The sequence below is a fragment of the Euphorbia lathyris genome, chromosome 4 (assembly GCF_963576675.1).
Source record: "Euphorbia lathyris chromosome 4, ddEupLath1.1, whole genome shotgun sequence".
In the NCBI taxonomy this organism is placed as follows: domain Eukaryota; kingdom Viridiplantae; phylum Streptophyta; class Magnoliopsida; order Malpighiales; family Euphorbiaceae; genus Euphorbia; species Euphorbia lathyris.
The window spans coordinates 26,709,014-26,728,393 of NC_088913.1; the positions used below are offsets into that span (position 1 = coordinate 26,709,014).

Below are 19,380 nucleotides of genomic sequence, written 5' to 3' on the forward strand. Positions count from 1 at the left end.
AAGACAACACAAACGCATCTACATGTTTCTTAAATATTTTTAGGGTAAATAATTTATTAGTCTCCTACTTTTTATCTAATACACGGTTTGGTCTCCCTATTTTGAAAAACATATTTTAAGGTCCCTATCTTTTACCAATATTAACTCTTTGATCCTTTTATCTATTTTTTTAGATTTTTAATCGAACATATCTTAGCTTTTAGGACAGCCACAACACAATACAAAATGACCATATTACTCTGTTATTTTATTTCTGTCTGTTTATGCTAAATATAACGGTTACAACTCTAAATAAACTAGATAAAATGACCAAATGGTTAATATTGGCAAAAGCTAGGGACCTTATAATGTGTCTTTCAAAATAGAGAGACTAAATAGTGTCTTAAGTAAAAAGTAGGGGACTAATAAATTATTTACCTATATTTTTATGATCTCTATTCTTTTCATCAGAATTAAATTCACTTGTTTGTGTAAAGTAGTATAAAAGAACTCAATAACATAGCGTTATTGTACTTTCAACCTTCCCATTACCCTAAGGTACTTCCCCGTATGGTCTCTAGTCGACTCATAGTGGTCCTAGGATTGGTTCATACCAAATATTTCAAATCGCGACACTTCTTCCCCATTTACCATCAAAGATCCAGGCTCAGCAAAGTACTATTTTGCACCTATCTTGACAAAGGGTTTTACAAAGGCATCACCAGATTTGCTGGTCCCTTGTTTGTTAGCGGATTTAGTTTCATAACCCAAGCCGTAGGTGTGAGTAGACCAAGTTTGATGTCGAAGTAGGAAGTACCCTGAGGCCCATTCACGATGTGAAGTTCATTTTTAACATGGCGTTAGCAACTCTATCATGCATGCATATAGGCATTTACTCATCTTCTCCACCAGTTGCTTTTTGAGGAATCCGCTTTGATAGATTTAAGCGCTTATCTAACTCATCATGTCTTTTATAACCTCCATCAAAACAAACCTACAAGCATGGTTGTTCTGTAGTTGCTGCTTGTTGAATTTAGTGATCAAGATCTGGGTTTCAGCCACGAGATTCACAGCGGTGGGATGGAACTCAATCTTTGGAGTTGTGGATAGAGTACCTCGGTCCATCTCATTAGCGAGTGAAGGGGATAGAGTAAAAGGAAATTAAATAAAAGAGAAATTTAATATTATCGAAAAATCTATGAAAAAGACATGTAAGCATAGAAACTCTAAATTACTATCGCATCCGTATTTAGTCTACAGATTTTGTATATTTTACCAATATGATTTAAAACCGAACTAAATATTTCGGTTTCGATATTATTTCCGTTTTACATGTTATTTGATTCAATATCGGAGTGAATTATTTTAGTAATTTCTATATTCGGTTTTGTACTAATGCAACAAAGCGAACCTCTTCTCTCCTCACCTTCACATTCTTCCAATTCTATTGCTTTCTGAAATATTTGAACTGCAGCTGCCATCTGACCCACCTCTGGCACCTGCACCATAGGAAGCATCCTTGGCATTATCAATCCGGTCGGCAGCCCCTGTTGCAAGTATGAAGCATCAAATATTGTAATCACTCTTTAAATTCACTTGTTCAATCTATCACTCTCTTCTCCACCCAAGTAAGTTTATCCTGGTTCTCTTATCCAAAATGCATCAATTTTCAATTTCAGGTTTGAAAGTATGCAACTCTAGGTTTTGAAATTCATGAGAAATTGATGATTGTCTTGTGTATGTTTGGCTTGATTTGTGTTTGAATTCACTGAATTGGGTAGCTGTATGTGTGAAATTTGGTAGATATTCATGAAGTCTTTGCATGCTCACCATATGTTTGATAAAAATCCCTAATGAGAAAAAGCCCTTCAAAACTCAACTAATTTTAATAGAGAAAGCGTCATTTGATTCAAGGAAGGATGTTCTTTCCGCAATCTTGTAAGTTTTTGTAGAAGCCAGAGCAGTATTTGCTAATTGAACTTGTTTCATAGCTTCTACTTGTCATTGCTGATTTCAGTTCAGTTGATAAAACTGCATTATTTTGGACATCAACTTTAGGAACATTTTTCATTCTTTTATCTTATCCCTTTAATATTATTAACACATTAATCAGTCATTAAACTAATTTCAAAGTCATTACCTATGATTTTATCTATAGGGACTCCAACAATAACAACGGAAATCGAACTATAGTTATCCATGAATGCATACCATAACACAATCACAAAGAAGATAAACAATTTCTGATATTCCAGTTCGAACTACAATTTCTGAATCCATGGATGAATTCAAAATAAAAATTATAAACACTAATTAAACATTAATGTTAAACAAAATCCCAATAACTAGTCTCAAATATTCTTAATCTTATTTAGGCATAAAATCATAACTAAAGTTATCTAATCTAGAGATTCAAGTGAACAAGTCATTATGTCTGTGTAATTCTGATGTTCCTCAATCTTGTGTGTAATTTGCCCGTATTCGAGTTTTCCTTCATTTTCGGCAGCAACATCAATTAATGGCAGCAGTTGTTCCCCGACAGGCTCCGTCATAGAATGTACGATATTTGTAGAAGAAAACTTCTGATATTCCTGAACTTGATATGCAATTTGTCTATCATATCCGACATGGTATTCGAATTTTCCCTCATTCATCAATGGCGAACATTGTGCTCCTACAGGCTCGACCACATAGAGCTCGTTTTTTGTAGGATAAAAATTCTGATATTCGTGAACTTGATGTGTGTTGCATTCTACAAGTTGTTCGACAGGCTCGACCCCGAAGGGTTCGGGTTCTGTAGCCCTATCTTGAATAGACTCGACCTGAATCACATCGGCACCATTCTTGAAAATTGAATTACCCGGGATATGACTGTAGGATTCCGGTTCCCGAACAACGTTGTGACCTCGTGGCAGGACAAAAACTGGATTAGCATTGATAATCACAGAATGCTCGTTTTCTGTACAAGAAAAATTATGATATTGGTGAACTTGATGTATATTCTGCAAGTTGTTCTCCTACAGGCTCCACCCCGAAGAATAAGGGACCCAATCCTGTATCTGATTTGCAGATTCTGGAAATAATAGAATTTCCGCCGGAATGTACGTATTCGGTGTCGGAAAGTTACATCAGCAAATATAATTATTGTTATTTTCTTCCCAGAATTGGGGATCGAGTTCGGCCCTGCCGGATATTTGAATTTTATGGGTGAGGTGCTTTATTTCTCCGCTTCTCCCTAGTAGCCATTTTCTCTCCAAACCTCTGCAATATATCAGCCAAATCAACCATTCCTGCCTCTCTCAATTTCTTCCCAATCTCTTCAAACATAACCGTACCTTCCTCAGTTGAAAAATAATGCAAAAACTTATTATAATCAAATCTATCCACCTCAACACCTTCCTCCCTTTATGCTCCTCTCCACATACTTACTTGCATCTAATGATCTCCCAGCCTTGACCAAACCACCAACAAATATTGTATCAAAATTCACGATTAGGTCTCTTTCTTTTCTCCCTCTCTTCACCAAATGCCCTTGCAATAGCATTATATATGTGTGCATTATAGGTTCACATCCTCTCTTTATCATCTCCCTAAAAACTTGTGTAGCTTCACTTGCTCTTCTCAATTTCAATAGTCCTTATAGAAGATGCCCCAAAGTTAGCATCAGTTGTGTAGCTTCACTTACTCTATATGATTCATTGACTCTCCCTCTTGATAGAAGTCCGTATAGAAGATGCCCCAAAGTTAGGTTATCTGCTTTGATTTTTCTCTCGCGCATTTCGTCGAGTACCATCTTTGCTTGCGCGATTTTTCCCCTTTTTACACATCAAATTGATTACAAGCCTGTATGTAGATAGTCCCAAATAATCATTGATAATCATTGTATGATTGCATCTTGAAAACAGAGGACAGAAGGAGAGAGTTTCATCCAATATTACTATTTTCCGGGTAAAGGCAAACCGTAATTATGGAAAGTTCTGATAGTTCCATCGAATCCTGCTGTAACAATGACAAGCCCCCAAGCATCTGGTAGAGAAGCATGTTTGGGCGATGTTGCAGAGCTTCTTCCTCTGAATGAGAAACAATTCCCAAGTCTCCTTGGGGATGCACATTCACTGTCCTCCATTTGCATTCTACCAGACCAAGGTATTGCAGCAGATATGCCTTCAAAGAAAAAATGCTCGCAAGATCTAACTGATTTTTTTCCGTGTTTAGATGATGGATCGTAATCCCAGAGATAAACACGAGAGTCTTCACCAACTGATGCTATATGTCTCCCTGTTGAAGTAAAGCAAGCTGACCTTTGACTCCCAGACTTGGTTAGACCTGCATCAATGGAGGTATGTATCAAAACTCCAAGACACTAAATTATATAATATCGAGAAAAGCAGAGATAGAGGAAAGGAATTTCGAAATCCCCAAATTCTTAAGTTTTTAATTGCAATCAGCATTATCAAATTGTCTTACTTATTCTCCCTATTTTATTTAGTTGTTAATGAAATTGGAATTATCCCCATGTTAGGGTTTTATTTGCCTAAGAAACTTGGCTTATGGCTGCATTGATTAGTTACTTGGCAATGGATATTATCATTTGTGCTTTTTATTACATCTATCTACCTAGATGTAAATGTAATAATTTACCTTTAAATTTCTGCACAACATCAAATCCATCGAATATTCGAAGTCTCGAATCTTTAGAAGTGATCATAACTCTTCGAGGTATATCACAGGAAAACTGCACCAATAACACAAATGTTAATGAATTATCAATCAACTAACCAAATTAATCGGAATCGATGTGAAAACGTCATTCGAATCTATAACCAAATTAATTCAAGTCGATATAAAAGCATCGTTCGAACCCATAAACTAAATTTATTCGGATCGATGTGAAAACATCATCCGAACTCATAACCGAGTTGATTCTATACGATGTGAAAACGTCAGTAGAACTCAATAATATATTTTTCACTATCATCCCTAAATAATTAATACGAGACTAATGCAATAAATTAATTATTAATGACTTGAAAAGTCAAGATTTTCTCCGATTTCTGGATTTATTCAACCATTTATAGGATTATGGCAGAATAATGTACAAATGAAGGAGTAATGAAAAAATATTAATGACTACAACTATGTTCAAAAATGGAATTTAAATGTTAGGATAACAGTAAAGATAATTAATCTTCTAATCTTATGTTTTTATCATTGAAACTATCCAAAACATTTATGTGTATATATATTTAGAAAAGGTAAAAAAACATTTATTTACGTAAACAAAAAGTCATTGACTTTTAAGAATTTGGCATCTAGCTAAGTGGAATCTTCATCCTTGATTAACTGTGCCACTCTAGACACAATCTTCTCAATTTATACTTTGACTGGCTTGAAACTATGATTAGTCGGAATCTTGTGCTCGACATTCTCTTGATCTACTTTAGGCATGTCGTCATAAGACAACACAAATGCATCTACATGTTTCTTAAATAATTTTAAGGTAAATAATTTATTAGTCCCTTACTTTTTACCTAATACACTGTTTGATCCCCTATTTTGAAAAAACATATTTTAAGATCTCTATCATTTGCCAATATTAACTCTTTGGTCTTTTTATCTATTTTTTTTAGATTTTTAACCGATTATATCTTAGCTTTTATAGGACAACCACAACACAATACAAAATGACCATATTACTCTGTTATTTTATTTATGTCTGACTATGCCAAATATAACGGTTACAACTCTAAAGAAACTAGACAAAATGACCAAAGGGTTAATATTGGCAAAAGCTAGGGATCTTATAATGTGTTTTTCAAAATAGGGAGACTAAACAGTGTATTAAGTAAAAAGTATGGGACTAATAAATTATTTACCCATATTTTTATGATCTATATTATTTTCATCACAATTCAATTCACTTGTTTGTGTAAAGTAATGTAAAAGAACTCAATAACAGGGCGTTATTGCACTTTCAACCTTCCCATTACCCTAAGGTACTTCCCCGTATGGTCTCTAGTCGACTCATAGTGGTTCTAGGATTGGCTCATACCAAATATTTCAAATCCCGACACTTCTTCCCCATTTACCATCAATGGTTCAGGCTCACCAAAGTACTATCTTGCCCCTATCTTGACAAAGGGTTTTACAAAGGCATAACCAGATTTGCTGGTCTTTTGTTTGTTAGCGAATTTAGTTTCATAACCCAAGCCATAGGTGTGAGTAGACCAAGTTTGATGCCGAAGTAGGAAGTACCCTGAGGCCCATTCACGATACGCAGTTCATTTTTAACAAGGCGTTATTAGCAACTCTATCAGGCATGTAGATAGGCATTTACTCATCTTCTCCACCAGTTGCTTTTTGAGGAATCCGCTTTGATAGATTTAACGGCTTATCTAACTCATCATGCTTTTTATAACCTCCATCAAAACAAACCTACAAGCATGGTCGTTCTGTAGTTGCTCCTTGTTGAATTTAGTGATCAAGAGTTGAGTTTCAGCCACGAGATTCAGAGTAGTGGGATGGAGCTCAACCTTTGGAGTTGTGGTAATTAGTTATGGATAGAGTACTGATAACACCCGCCATGAAATATGAAGGACTAAACCAAAGATATTCCCTCACAAAAAGGGCTTAAAAGGAAAAAGGCAAGATCGAGGTCCATCTCTAAGGTGTATATGGCGTACAGATAGAAATACGGTGCTGTCTCATAAAGTCTTTCTTGCGATCCGCCACACAGCACATAACATGAAATGCGATGTCGTCTCGTAGAGTTCCACTTATGATCCGCTATGCAACTCATAGTTAGAAATACGGTATCATGCTAGGGATTCTTACAAAGATCCGCCCAAGAGGGGCAAGAAGGGATCCGCCTCATATGGCGATCCGCCTCTGGAATAAACAGATCATTATATGGCGTAACTCACTATCATTAAACTAGCATTAATGATATCTCAAAACCTGCCAAAGCTCGGAGGTTAGAGGATGGAGTTAAACTACATTGAAAGAGCATTACTCTTCATTGAAAGGGTATTAAGAGAAGGTTATTACAGTTATCACTCAAACATGTATAAATACCCTTATAACATGACAACAGAGGTACACTGACACACTCTTCTTAGTTTTGCTTTGTCATTACAGTTTATTCTCTTAAGAAAGTTTACTGACTTAGGCATCGGAGTGTCTCCGACCGATCCCAACGGTGCCTCATAGGGACGCTTTACGGTGTTGCTAAATCTACACAATATCAAGTACCTCGGTCCATCTCATTAGCGAGTGAAGGGGATAGAGTAAAAGGAAATTAAATAAAAGACAAATTAAATATTCTTGAAAAATCTATGGAAAAGACATGTAAGCATGAAAACTCTAAATTACTGCCACATCAGTATTTAGTCTACAGAATTTGTATATTTTGACGCTATGATTTAAACCGAACTAAATATTTCGGTTTGATATTATTTCCGTTTTGCATGTTATTTGATTCAATATCGGAGTGAATTATTTTGGTATCAGAGTGAATTATTTTAATAATTTCTATATTCGGTTTTTAGAATGATGCACAAAGCCGGATAAATCCATAAAAAAATGCTCTTTTTAAAAATTATCTGAAAAAAAAACGTTAGGTTAAAAATATTGACATCTGTAATGCTCTTTTTAATTTGATTGGGTTAACTGACACCGATAATTAATATACCGGTGTCAGAGTTGTAAGGAAACCGGTGATTGGATCACCAGTTTCCATACAACAAAGCTACTGCAGCATGTGCTGCAGTAAAAAAATATTTTATTAATTTTTAAGTTTTGAAAAAAAAAATTTAAAATTACTCATACAATTTGTGAATTGGTGTACCTTCGTATTGATAAATAATTTTTTATAATAAGGTTTTTTTACATTAAAGTGTTAGGTTTAAATTATAAATGTTATATTTCCAGGGTTAATTACATCTACGACCACTTAACTTTACCTATTTTAATATTGTGGTCACCGAACTTTAACTTTTAACAGTATGACCACTGAACTTACAATTTTTAACACTAGTAGCCACTCAATGTCTCAAAACGACCGTTGACGGTCTCAAAATAAAAAATTGTAAGTTCGGTGACCCTAAACTTTATAAGTGTCTCACCAATTCTTTGAGCTTGCTTATTTCGTAACAACTAAATACAAAAACTTATTAAACCCAAATCTTAAATATACATCTTCATCTATTCGGGAGGTAATTTTTTCTCTTCTCTTTCAAGATATTATAAGAGTTAAGGTTACAAGTTTGAGAGATCAAATGGACGAGCATTGAGAGTTTGTATTATGCTTTTGTATTTAGTTAATACGGAATAAGTAAGTTTAGGGAGTTGGTGAGACACTTATAAAATTCAGGGGGCTAATATACTTTTATGGACAAATTCAGGGAGTTTGTGATACGAAATATTGTGGTCACCGAACTTTAATTTTTAACAGTATGACCATAGAACTTACAATTTTTAATACAATTTTTAATACTGGTGGCTACTCAATGTCTCAAAACGACCATTGGCGATCTCCAAATAAAAAAAATTCTAAAGAGTTAATGATATTTTAAGGAAGTTTAATTTTTGAAAGAAGTCTTCGGATTTTTTTGAAGGAGTTTTGAATCATTAAGTGGACACCATTATTAAAAATTATAAGTTCAGTGATCATATTAATAATTTAAATCTAACCCTTTAATGTAAATAAACCTTATTATAAAAAATTATTTATCAATACGAATGTACACCAATTCACAAATTGTATGAGTAATTTTAAATTTTTTATTAATTGTATTCTTTTTTTTGAAATCATTTATTAGTTGTATTTAGTAACTTCACAAATAAGAAGGCACCAAACTACCGGTATGTTAATTACCGGTGTCAGTTAACCCAATCAAATTAAAAAGAGCATTGCAGATGTCACCATTTTTTTTCAAATTTTTTTTTAAAAAGAGCACTTTTTTAAGGATTTATCATACAAAGCCAACCTCTTCTCTCCTCACCTTCAGATTCTTCCAATTCCTTTGCTTTGAACTGCAGCTGCCGTCTGACCCAGCTCTGGCACCTGCACCATAGGAAGCATCCTTGGCATTATCAATCCTTAGACCAATTCTTCAGTCCCTTTTGCAAGTATGAAGCATCAAATATTCTAATCACTCTTTAAATTCAGTTGTTCAACCTATCAATCTCTTCTCCACCCAAACCAAGTAAGTTTATCCTCGTTCTCTTATCCAAAATGCATCAATTTTCAATTTCAGGTTTGAAAGTATGCAGCTCTAGGTTTTGAAATTCATGAGAAATTGATTATTGTCTTGCGTATGTTTGGCTTGATTTATGTTTGAATTCACTGAATTGGGTAGCTGTATGTGTGAAATTTGGTAGATATTCATAAAGTCTTTGCATGCTCACCATATGTTTGATAAAAGTCCCTAATGAGAAAAAGCCCTTCAAAACTCAACAAGTATTTGCTAATTGAACTTGTTTCATAGCCTCTGCTTGTAATTGCTGATTTCAGTTGATACCATATGTAGAATAAAACTGCATTATTTTGGGACATTTTTCATTCTTTTATCTTATCCATTTAATATTATTAACACATTAATCAGTCATCAAAGTCATTACCTATGATTTTATCCATAGGGACTCCAACAATGACAGCCGAAATCGAACTATAGTTATCCATGAATGCATAGCATAACACAATCACAGACAAGATAAACAATTTCTGATATTCCAGTTCGAACTACAATTTTTGAATCCATGGATGAATTCAAAATAAATATTATAAACACTAATTAAACATTAATGTTAAACAAAATCCCAATAACTAGTCTCAAATATTCTTAATCTTATTTAGGCATAAAATCATAATTAAAGTTATCTAATCTAGAGATTCAAGTGAACTAGTCATTATGTCTGTGTAATTCTGATGTTCCTCAATCTTGTGTGTAATTTGCCCGTATTCGAGTTTTCCTTCATTTTCGGCAGCAACATCAATTAATGGCACCAGTTGTTCCCCGACAGGCACCGTCATAGAATGTACGATATGTTACGTATTGTACTGATAAAATAAGAATTAGAAGAAGGAGAGTATTCAGAGAAGAAAAGAATAGAAGAAGATAAGAATAAAGCTTGATATTTCATTAATTGTGAGAGTAGGATGTAAGGCATGACATATATAGTGGTAGTACATAGCTGTAAATGACAGCTAGCATAACAAACTAACAAAAGGACAAAAGGGAATAATATCCTAAAACAGAAACAGTGTAATCCTTTCCACAAGAAAGATCATCACAACCCTACAGAAATAATAGTAATAACATAACAGAATTAACTACCATGAAAAGGTAAAATATCTTAATCAGTCCTTGTACTTTTCTTCTTACGCGAGTATGTGACAATACCCCCCCCCCCCCCACGAGCACATTCTTGTCCCCAAGAATGGTAGAATTCTGGAAATTGATGGCCAAAGACAGCTTCTTCCTCCCATGTAGCATCAACAGCGGACATGCCAGTCCATTGGATAAGAAGTTGTTTGCAAGGCTGATCTCCAACAATGGTGGTACGAGTATTAAGAACCTTAAAAGGCTAAAGGTCCAATGGTTCATCCTCAAGAGGAGGGAGGGTGGTGAGAACAGGGTGGGCAGGGTCAACTTTCTTTTTAAGTAATGAGACATGGAAAATAGGGTGGATGCGACAGGTCGGGGGAAGCTGTAGTTTATAAGCTACCTTGCCCACTTTCTCCATAATAAGATAAGGACCATAGTATCTGGCAGACAATTTAAGGGACTTTCTCAAGGCTATTGTAGTCTGCCGATAAGGCTGTAACCGGAGGAAGACCCAATCTCCCTTCTTGAACTCCCTATCTGTTCTCTTCTTGTCAGAGTACTGTTTCATTCTGTTCTGGGCAGCAGCAATGCTCTCTTTGAGGAAGGAGCTCATGTGTTCCCTAACCTGCAGAAAATCCTCAACAGCAGCCACTGGAGTTGTAGGTGGTGGTAGGGTAGGCAGTTGAGGTGCATGGCCATATAAGGCCTGATAAGGACTCATTTTGATTGAGCTATGATAACTCGTATTATACCAGTATTCAGCAAGACTCAGCCACATGCTCCACTTCTTAGGTTTGAGATGACACATGCCCCGCAAGTAGTTTTCCAAGCATTGATTCAACCTCTCAGATTGGCCATCTGTTTGAGGGTGATATGCACTGCTGTAAAGTAACTTGGTGCCCAGCAACATCATTAGTTCCTTCCAGAATGTACCTGTAAATTTTTTGTCTCTATCGGACACAATAGAATGGGGCATCCCATGCAACTTAAAAACTTGATCCAGAAAAGCTTTGGCTACTGTAGCTGCATTGAAGGGATGAGACAAGGCAATAAAATGTGCAGTTTTAGTGAGCCTATCAATCACCACCAGTATGGTATCATACCCTGCAGACTTTGGTAACTTCTCAATAAAGTTCATCGTAATGTCTTGCCATGCTCCTTGGGGAATTGGAAGTGGCTGTAGTAGTCCAGGGTAGGCTAAATTCTCAGACTTACATCTCTGGCAGTTGTCACAAGCATTTACCCAACTGAAAACATCTTTCAACATGTGAGGCCAATAGAAGTCATGTTGGAGGCGAGACAGAGTTCCCTTAATGCCTGAATGACCTCCAATTGGGGAGTCATGGCAAACCTGAAGCAACTTTTGTCGAAGGTCAGAATTGCTACCAATGTAAATCCTACCCTTGAACTTAAGAAGCCCATTCTGGAGAGTGAATTTAGGATGTGCAGTTGGTGAGATAGTTAATTGAGGCACTAGGTCTTTTGCCAAAGTGTCCCCTTCATAGGACAGCAATACTTCTTTCAACCAAGTAGGGGTGACTAGAGTCAAGGCTAACAAACTGCCATTATCTTCATGTTGCCTTGATAGGGCATCAGCCACCTTGTTCTCCACTCCCTTTTTATACTGAATTGTATAATCCAGGCCTAGCAATTTAGAAACTCCTTTCTGCTGCAGGTAGGTGTGTAACTTTTGCTCAAGCAAGTGCTTGATGCTCTCATGGTCTGTTCGTATGACAAAAGGGACTCCTTCCAAATAGTGTCGCCAGGTAGTACATGCTTGTATAATGGCTAACAACTCCCTCTCATAGGCTGATAAGCGTTGGTTTCTTGGACTGAGAACCTTAGACATGTAACAAATTGGCCTTCCCTGCTGCATTAGAACTGCCCCAATGCCTGTCCCACTAGCATCACATTCTAGGATAAAAGGAAGTTTAAAATCAGGTAAGGCTAACACCGGAGCTTGAGTCATGAGAACCTTTAGTTGCTGGAAGGTTTCAGTGGCTAGAGAAGTCCATTGAAATTGGTCTTTTTTCAAAAGATCAGTTAAAGGTCTACTGATGGAGCCATAGCCCTGTATAAAACGCCTATAATATCCAGTCAGCCCTAAGAATCCTCGTAGGCCCTTGAGGGAAGTAGGAATAGGCCAGTCAACCATAGCTTGGATCTTTGTTGGGTCGGTGGAAACCCCTTCTTTAGAGATAATGTGCCCTAAATAGGAGACTGAGGTGACTGCAAACTCACATTTTGAGGCTTTAGCAAAGAGTTGATGACTCTCTAGTAATTGGAAAACCATATCAAGGTGTTTGAGATGAGTCTCAATGTCTGGACTATAAACAAGGATGTCATCAAAGAAAACTAACACAAAGTTTCGTAGATAAGGTTTGAAAACGGTGTTCATCAAGGATTGAAATGTGGCTGGTGCGTTTGTAAGACCAAAAGACATAACTAGGAACTCATAATGTCCCAAGTGTGTCCTAAATGCAGTTTTGTGAACATCAGATAGGGCCATTCTAATCTGATGATATCCAGCTCTAAGATCAATCTTAGTAAATATGCTAGCCCCCTTAAGTTCATCAATTAGTTCTTGAATAATGGGAATAGGGAACTTATTTTTGATAGTGGCCTTGTTTAATTCTCTATAATCAACACAGAACCTCCATGTCCCTTCTTTCTTCTTAACCAACAACACAGGTGAGGCATATGGACTATGACTCTCTCGAATAACTCCACTGTTTAGCATTTCCACAACTAACTTTTCAATTTCGCTCTTTTGGTAGGTTGAATATTTGTAGGGTCTGACATTAATAGGATCTGTGTTGTTCTTTAAGGGTATGGTGTGGTCATGAGACCTTTGGGGTGGTAAGGTTTTAGGTGTTTGGAAAATGTGTTGGTACTTGGCTATCAAGGTTTGAGTATGGTAGGAACTGCAGTTCCAATGTCCTGAGCAATAGGAGTTTCTAGAATATGATCTATAACAGATACTGACATCAAAAATAGAGAGGATTTAACCCCTTTCCACCCCTTAGAGACTAACTTATTTAATGATTTGAGAGTCATGAGTTTGAGAGTTACCTCTTCTGTGATTCCTTGCAGCTCAATTGGCTTCTGATCCTTATGAACAACCAGCCTATTCTTCTCAAAGTCAAAAGTGATTGGGGTGTGCTTTCTCATCCAATCCACCCCTAATATGATATCATAATCTCCTAACTCCAACACCCTCAAATTGTACTGAAATTTAGAGCCATGCATAGTCCACAGGCAGCCATCACATCTGGATTTCACAACCAACTGCCTTCCATCTGCTACTGTTACAGCTACAGGTTTCACTGGTAGTAGTGGTAACTTAGCATCATGAACTAGTTTTTGATCGATGAAGCTGTGGGTGCTTCCACTATCAATGAGAATCATGACTTGCCTTTTCAACAACACTCCTTTCAATTTGAGTGTGCTATCATTAAGCCCCCCATCCAGGGCATTGATTGACAGGGACATTTGTTCCTCCCCTGCAGGCTCTTTTTCTTCTTCTTGAACAATCTCTTCTGTCCCCACTTCCGGTTCCTCATCTTCAATTTCTTCTCCCTGCAACACATTTAATTTCTTGGTAGTGGCAGCACATTGGTGACCTGGGAAGTACTTCTCCCCACACTTCCAACAGGGACCAGGGATTCTCTTAGGTGTGGTGGAGTTGTTTTGGTAAGTTGTTTTTTGTTCAGGTAGTTTGTGGGTTGAAACAGGGGTGTTGTTTGGCTTAGGAGTAAATTGAGAGGTCCAGGGTTTAGTGGGAACAGGTGAACGGAATTGGGGTTTGGGTTTCATGGATTCAAGGACATCCTTGAGGTGTTGTTCTTGATGCTTAGCTTGCCTAATGGCAGAATAGATATCAGGAATCTGAAAAAATCTTACCCCTGATCTAACTTCAGGTTTCAATCCCGCAATGAAGGTGGATGTAAAAAATTCTTCATCCACAGTAGGATGTTTCTTCTCCACTCTTAGTTTGATAGCCTCAAACTGCTCCTGGTAAGCTAAGACTGTAGTGGACTGCCTGAGCTGTGTAAGCTGCTGCACCACATCTTCAACTTCCACATCTTGGAATCTCTTGCTTACTTCTTCCATAAAGTTCTCCCAATTAGTGCCTGGATGACTGCGAATCCAGTTCTTATACCATTTCTCAGCCCTTCCTTGAAGGTATAATCCTGCTAAATCCACCTTCCTCTCCTCAGCTACTTCAAAGATCTGGAAAAACTTTGTACACTTACTAATCCAAACATCAACATCCGATCCATCAAAGGCAGGTAGCTCACATCTAGGAAGCATTTTATGGAAGTGAGGACCCTTAGTACCAGAGGTTTCTCCCAGAACTAATCCGCTACCATTCACCAACCCCATCGAGCTAGTATGATTGTTGATATGTGGTGCTGGACCCAATATTCCTCCAGTAGTTAGGATGGTGCTTCTAGAATCAGTGTTTTGGTGCTGGGTTACTAATTTAGAAAAAGAGGAAATGGAGGATTTCACAAGCTCTTCTAGAGCCTTGTGGGATGATACCAGGGATTGATAAGACTCAGTCTGAGTCTTTTTGATGGATTCTTGCTCCACAAGCACAGAATCTAGGAGTCTTTGTTGATCCTTGTGCATCTCTAGCATCTGGGTTCGAATAGCACCCATTTGATGGGCATTTGCTTCAAAGGATGCAGCCTGCTCATTCAATCTGGAAGTTATCTGCAGCATCTGCTGTTCTAAGGCCTCCATAGCTGCTTTTTTTCTTGCTGCTCTGGTTCGATTATTTACCATAAACGGTCAGAGGACCGTTGTCTCTGATACCAATGTTACGTATTGTACTGATAAAATAAGAATTAGAAGAAGGAGAGTATTCAGAGAAGAAAAGAATAGAAGAAGATAAGAATAAAGCTTGATATTTCATTAATTGTGAGAGTAGGATGCAAGGCATGACCTATATAGTGGTAGTACACCTGTGAGGTCAGAAATCGTTACATAGCTGTAAATGACAGCTAGCATAACAAACTAACAAAAGGACAAAAGGGAATAATATCCTAAAACAGAAACAGTGTAATCCTTTCCACAAGAAAGATCATCACAACCCTACAGAAATAATAGTAATAACATAACAGAATTAACTACCATGAAAAGGTAAAATATCTTAATCAGTCCTTGTACTTTTCTTCTTACGCGAGTATGTGACACGATATTTGTAGAAAAAAAATTCTGATATTCCTGAACTTGATATGCAATTTGTCTATCATATCCGACATGGTATTCGAATTTTCCCTCATTCATCAATGGCGCACATTGTGCTCCTACAGGCTCGACCACTTAGAGCTCGTTTTTTGTAGGATAGAAATTCTGATATTCGTGAACTTGATGTGTGTTGCATTCTACAAGTTGTTCGACAGGCTCGACACCGAAGGGTTCGGGTTCTGTAGCCCTATCTTGAATAGACTCGACCTGAATCACATCGGCACCATTCTTGAAAATTGAATTACCCGGTATATGACTATAGGATTCCGGTTCCCAAACAACGTTGTAACCTCGTGGCAGGACAAAAACTGGATTAGCATTGATAATCACAGAATGCTCGTTTTCTGTACAAGAAAAATTCTGATATTGGTGAACTTGATGTGTGTTATATTCTGCAAGTTGTTCTCCTACAGGCTCCACCCCAATCCTGTATCTGATTTGCAGATTCTGGAAATAACAGAATTTCCGCCAGAATGTACATATTCGGTGTCGGAAAGTTACATAAGCAAATATAATTATTGATATTTTCTTCCCGGAATTGGGGATCGAGTTTGGCCCTGCCGGATATTTGAATTTTATGGGTGAGCTGCTCTATTTCTCCGCTTCTCCCTAGTAGCCATTTTCTCTCCAAACCTCTGCAATATATCAGCCAAATCAACCATTCCTGCCTCTCTCAATTTCTTCCCAATTTTTTCAAACATAACCACACCTTCCTCAACACCTTCCTCCCTTTATGCTCCTCTCCACATACTTACTTGCATCTAATGATCTCCCAGCCTTGTCCAAACCACCAACAAATATTGTATCAAAATTCACGATTAGGTCTCTTTCTTTTCTCCCTCTCTTCACCAAATGCCCTTGCAATAGCATTATATATGTGTACATTATAGGTTCACATCATCTCTTTATCATCTCCCTAAAAACTTGTGTAGCTTCACTTGCTCTTCTCAATTTCAATAGTCCTTATAGAAGATGCCCCAAAGTTAGCATCAGTTGTGTAGCTTCACTTACTCTATATGATTCATTGACTCTCCCTCTTGATAGAAATCCGTATAGAAGATGCCCCAAAGTTAGGTTATCTGCTTCGATTTTTCTCAGCGCATTTCATCGAACACCATCTTTGCTTGCGCGATTTTCCCCTTTTTACACATCCAATTGATTACAAGCCTGTATGTAGATAGTCCCAAATCATCCATTCTATTCACTCTCATTGTATGAAACACTTTCAAAGCTTCATCATACTCGTTTCTTTTGAAAAATGTCTCCATCATTGATAATCATTGTATGATTGCAGTAGCATTTCCTAAAAACAAGATTGAAACCCATTAAAGACGGAAAATCAAGAAAAATCAATGAATAGATGAAGAAGGGTACCAAAAATACCTAAGAAGAAGTGAGCCACATCCATTGAAGATTGAAGATTGAATCTTGAAAACAGAGTTTCATCGAATAGTACTATTTTCTGGGTAAAGGCAAGCCGTAATTATGGAAAGTTCTGATAGTTCCATCGAATCCTGCTGTAACAATGACAAGCCCCCAAGCATCTGGTAGAGAAGCATGTTTGGGCGATGTTGCAGAGCCTCTTTCTCTGAATGAGAAACAATTCCCAAGTCTCCTTGGGGATGCACATTCACTGTCCTCCATTTGCATTCTACCAGACCAAGGTATTGCAGCAGATATGCCTTCAAAGAAAAAATGCTCGCAAGATGTAACTGATTTTTTTCCGTGTTTAGATGATGGACCGTAATCCCAGAGATAAACACGAGAGTCTTCACCAACTGATGCTATATGTCTCCCTGTTGAAGTAAAGCAAGCTGACCTTTGACTCCCAGACTTGCTTAGACCTGCATCAATGGAGGTATGTATCAAAACTCCAAGACACTAAATTATATAATATCGAGAAAAGCAGAGATAGAGGAAAGGAATTTCAAAATCCCCAAATTCTTAAGATTTTAATTATCAAATTGTCTTACTTATTCTCCCTATTTTATTTAGTTGTTAATGAAATTGGAATTATCCCCATGTTAGGGTTTTATTTGCCTAAGAAACTTGGCTTATGGCTGCATTGATTAGTTACTTGGCAATGGATATTATTATTTGTGCTTTTTATTACATCTATCTACCTATATGTAAATGTAATAATTTACCTTTAAATTTCTGCACAATATCAAATCCATCGAATATACGAAGTCTGGAATCTTTAGAGGTGATCATAACTCTTCCAGGTATATCACACGAAAACTGCGTCAATGCAACAAATGTTAATGAATTATGAACAAAAATAAGCTCATATTTTCTTCATTAATAAGAGTCTCAAATGTCAAATTTCAACCTGTATGCCGGTGATTCCCTTGCCTAAAGATTTTTTCCTACCAACACAAATCTCTGCTTCAAGCTCCATCTCATTTCCTAAAAGGGCACAAGTCAGTCCAATTTTACATATTATTTTAAAATGAGAGTCTTAAGGGAAAACACAAATGGAACTATATATGTACCAGATGCTTTGTAGAAGCGGCAAGTACCTATAATTGAACCAACAACAAAGCCTTGTTTTCATTCAAAAATAGATTACTGTTAGTACATAAGTTAAGGTTGGGTTGGGTTGGGTGTGACAAAAAAGCAAAGAATACCATACCTTCCCATCTGGCTTGTAACATACGGCAGTTGTTACATCTCTTGCATCAACCCAATCAACAACTCTCTTCTCATTCACTCCCCAGATTCATACTTTTCCATCAATAGACCTACTAATGAAATAGTTTTCATCAATTGGATTGAATTGAATGCTTGTCACTGTTGCATTCAAAGAAATGACACATAAAAATTGCTTACTTTGCAATAAGATCAAAGAATATTAGCTGTGAAAAAGGAAAGTGGTAGGTTATCATATTTACCATAATCCTTATGCTGGAAAACATGTATACAATGCTTGTATCCAACTTGCCATAGACAGACAGTTTTATCCTTAGAAGCAGAAAGAGGACACTGCAAAAGCTCAGCTTGCCTTCTTTCAAATTTCCTTCTAAAGGAAACGACTCATGAGGGGCATCTACTGATGTAACATGCCATATCCGTACAACCCCATCTTCACCACCGGTTGCCAAATACTCTCCATCTGGACTGAACTTCACACTCGAGATAGCGCCTCTGTGAGCCTTAAGCTCTTGTCTCATATACACATCTGTAAATTCCTTACACATCTTCTTCTTCTGTATCACCTTCATTACTCCAAGTTATGACTTTGATACCACAAATGGATGATGCTTCCTTTTAGGTGAAAAAAACTTGCACCAACTCTTGATTCTGTGCTTTCCTTCATTCAAAGTTTTAGATGCTTCAGATTGAGAATCTACAATTGGTCTCTCTTCAAGCTCTGCATCATAGCATACCAAATTCCCCTCTTCAACGTTTGATACAACCCCATCACAATTAGAAATCTTGTCCAATCCAATAATTTGATCACTCTTACAGGGCAACTGATCAGCCAAACCCATTTCAGATAGAAAACCTTCTCGTCTCTCCTTCACACTTTGAGGCTCACTCAACCAAATTTCAAACTCCGAATCAAAGCATTCGACACAATCAAAGAATAAATCACCATCGAGCATGTAAGAATTCATCATGTCTTAGAAATTTAAAAAATTGTAAGTCCACAACAAAGAGAGAGTGTTTTCTTGTATTTATAATAGTGGAAATATACTTTAAAAAAAAGTGGAAATATAGATTGTAAATTGAACTAATTTCGATTGATTATCCAAATTTATAGTAAATTCTTATAAATTAGGGATTACCTTATTACTTTCCTTATTAGTTCACA

The 19,380-nt window shown here is 36.9% G+C and overlaps 1 long non-coding RNA gene and 1 pseudogene across 6 annotated transcripts; one reads left to right on the forward strand and one right to left on the reverse strand.

The window, feature by feature from the left end:
• The first annotated feature begins 1,422 nt into the window (after positions 1 to 1,422).
• On the forward strand, positions 1,423 to 17,710 carry LOC136226433 (uncharacterized). 6 transcript variants are annotated; one of them, XR_010687730.1, is made up of 6 exons: positions 1,423 to 1,607; positions 3,003 to 3,080; positions 3,885 to 4,125; positions 4,195 to 4,319; positions 9,019 to 9,185; positions 16,858 to 17,705. It is a non-coding gene; the product is annotated as an uncharacterized lncRNA (long non-coding RNA). The 6 variants fall into 6 exon arrangements; XR_010687728.1 differs by having other exon boundaries at positions 3,003 to 4,125; positions 16,858 to 17,710; XR_010687727.1 differs by lacking the exon at positions 3,003 to 3,080 and having other exon boundaries at positions 16,858 to 17,704.
• LOC136226432 (uncharacterized WD repeat-containing protein C3H5.08c-like) lies at positions 17,019 to 18,892 on the reverse strand (annotated as a pseudogene).
• Positions 18,893 to 19,380: the final 488 nt, after the last annotated feature.